This window comes from Eurypyga helias, unplaced genomic scaffold, assembly GCF_000690775.1.
Source record: "Eurypyga helias isolate BGI_N326 unplaced genomic scaffold, ASM69077v1 scaffold14896, whole genome shotgun sequence".
Classification (NCBI taxonomy): Eukaryota; Metazoa; Chordata; class Aves; order Eurypygiformes; family Eurypygidae; genus Eurypyga; species Eurypyga helias.
Window position 1 is genome coordinate 55,456 of NW_010258644.1, and position 3,386 is coordinate 58,841.

Below are 3,386 nucleotides of genomic sequence, written 5' to 3' on the forward strand. Positions count from 1 at the left end.
TGCAACGTGTTTTTTAACTGAAATAGCAAAGAAAGAGGGTTGTGCTCTGCATGGGGGAATTGAAAGGGGTCCTGGAGCTGGTTTCTGCCTGGGGTCCCAGCTGTGCTGCAGCACTGGGAGAGCCCTTGGGGACGAGGGGAGTTTGGCATTCACCAGTACCGCTGCTCTGCAGAAATCCCCTTTCCCCATCCCAGTTGTTTTGTACCACAGAGATGCCCTGTCTGCATGCTTTTAGCCCCAGTTACTAATACAGTCCCATAAGTAGCAGGAATCTGATACCCTCCGACTGCCCATTACATGGCTTAACTGGTACCAAGGGCGATTATGCATAACTGTGAGGTGGGCAGTGTGGCACGTTGGGCCCTGGTGGGGGCTAAGCCCAGCCCCAAGCTCGGCAGCACTGTAGCGTGTCCCGGCAGTGGGGATGCTCCTGTTGGCACCATGTCACCCACCATCACCGTGCTGGACCACACAGGGACCTTCTGTGAGGTATCGCTTGTGCTCCATCTGTGCTGCAGAAGTCTGGGAGCAGAGCTTTGCTCCTGCTTTGTACCCAGCGTGTTGAGGCTGCTGCCTGCCTGTGCTGGGCTGTGGCTGGCTATGGGGCTTGATCCCCAAGAACTGGTCATTACAGGGACAGGTGATTTTTTTGTTTGTTTGGGTTTTTTTTTGTTAAGTGCTCTAGAAGTTGGCTCTTAGAGGTCTCTGTTGGTTTTTCTTCTTGTGTGCTACCATCGTCTTGGTGAACCCTGAAAGGGGAAGGTTTAAAGGGTGCAGCTTGCTCAGGTCCCAGTGAATTGTGGGGTTAAAAAAAGAGCCCTTGGTGTGGTTTCTCCTTTCAATTTATCACTTCATTTTTGTAGCTATTTAAACACTCTTTTAGGAATACTTTTTTTTTTTAAATTAAGATATGTTCTTTTTCTGGAATAACTGCAACATGCTTTGGGGTCTGGCTTCTGCATAGTAAAGGCAAGCTGAGAGAGGAGCTCGGCAGAAGCTTTAAGACTGTCTTAAAATTGTCTTACAGTCCCAAATCATGAGTTTGTCTTCAAAATCATGGAATTGTATTGCTCCTTCACTGTGTTTTTTTGTCTTAAGTCATATTTTCAAGAATCACCCATTAACTTCCATTTCCCACTCTGCGTTTTTTTTAGCAAACTGCAGTTCTCAGGCAAGCTCCTAATGCCAGCACTAATGACTGCCTGGTGACACGTGCTGGCTTCTTAACTTCTAGCAAAATAACAAGAATTGACAAGCTCTGAATGCTAATATAAGGGAACAGAAAAAATAGATTATTAAATATGAATTTTAGCCTGGCAGCTTTCTTCCTGTTAATACACATTATTTTTTTAATTGCCTTGAAGACAAAGCAATTATTTTTCCATCTTTACATCCAAAACAAATTACATTGTGTCTATCAGGCAGCCTTGTGCTGCTGGAGTTTATTAAATAAAACGCAGCATTCATTTCGTGTTTTGGTTGATCACAGTTCAAATTGTGCTGATTTTTTTTACCTTGAGCAACCACAAGCTGAAAGGCTGGATGTTCTAGCTAAGAATAATAATAAGGAAAAATTGTTACTGCTCTTGAGTGAACGTGCATCCTGGGTGGAGAATAAAAACTGGGTTTGGCATTTGGGTTGCTCAAGGAATCAGCTGGTTTGTGGCATGGGCTGAATCTCAGGTTAGGTTTTACTTTCTGGTTTAAATGAAGGTTTAAAAGCAGCATGTCCATGTGCTGGCACGTCCAGGGTGGCTCTGATTTGTCAGGGCTGTGTTTTGGGCATGGGGGGAAACAGCTCCTCTAACCAACGTGATCACCACCCAAAATTCATCCTCCTTTTATCCGAAGCACAGCACCTCTGAAGTATGGGCTGGCAAAGAGGTCTTGCTGCACTTTACCCAACCAGGATTTTTCTTACTGGGAATTTATGGATGCTCCTAATTGAGTTCAAAAGACTCAGATTAATACGCTTAGGCTTGTGCCAAATTGACTTAAACCAGCCAAGAAACTGGGAAAAAGTATCCACCTGGTTTTTGAACTGCTACAACTTAGACACTCTTACCTCTGTGCAATTTTCTCATGCTTGTGCTGTAAGAAAATATCTTTCCCAAGTAAGCCCATCCTTGGTTTACTCATGGCAAAAAAACCATTGCAAGTCAAAATAATAGATAATGAAGAGTCATCTTTTAACTCTTCTAAGAAAGATTAACAAGAATCAATGGCTGGAAGTTGAGGCTGGACAAATAGAAGTTGTGTGACAAACTATGGGAAGAGATGAACACTGGGAGGAGCAGACTTGTCTTTCATGGAGGCTGTGCTTGGCACAAAGGAGCTACTGGCCCGCCAGAAGCAGTAGGATAGCATGGGATGGAGGTGCTCAAGCTGCGGGCTGGTCCTTGGTCCCGTCACAAGCTTTGTGCTTCGGCATGGGAAGACCTGCCCTGTGTTTTAAAGGCGTTGGGACTGATGTGGTCTGAGATCATGAATTTTTCATCGTGTTTGTGGGTGGCTGATGAAGAGTTTGGGAAGGGTGGTGTATGCTCAGGTCTTGCTGAAGGGATCCCCATTAGACTGGAAAAACTAGTGCATCCCCCAAACCAAAGAAAGTTGAGCATGACTGATTTAAACAGCCCAGTTCACATTCAAGGCACAATAGGGTACAGAAATCACGTTCTTGCCAGCATTGCAAAGAACCTCACGGGAAGACATGGCAGCCTTGTCCAGGAATAATTTTAAACTGCTAAAATAATTTTTAAAACCCTTAAATATTTTAAATGGTTTAAATTTAAAGCAGGAACTGGCTGGTGGATCTGTGATGTGCCCAGATTTAGCTGCTGAGCTGTTCTAGCTACCTGGGGCTGGGCTGGGACTGGGTTCGCCAGCATGGCAGCCCAAGGTAGCTCTGCAATTCATATGGCCCGTCCTAAGTCACTACTGGGAAAAAAGCCTCCAAAACATCTGAAACAAAATAATCCTGTAATTGCTGCTGTATTCAATTAAAGCAATCATTCAAAACTATTCCAGATGTTTAAGCAAGATCATCATATTGCTGCTCTGTAGCTTGGAAAATATCCTTTCACTCCACTTAAAGCCATAAAAAATATCTCACGGATGGCAACATTTACATGGGGCAGAGACAGTTCTTTTTTTCCCTGCTCTGCCAGCCAGGAGCAGACAGTGAGGGCAGGAGAGTTTTTATTTGTGGTTTTTACCTGCTCTTCATTATAAACCCAGGAAGCTCAAGGGAGCCGCGGCTTGAAGGGGGCAAGCCCAACTCGGGGAGCTGCAGCCACGTTTCGGAGCTGTGCAGCTCTCCATCATCAGGCAGTCTGGGTTGGTTTTCCCCGGCTGCCGCCTTGACGGCTGGCGCTTGCTGCTGCCGC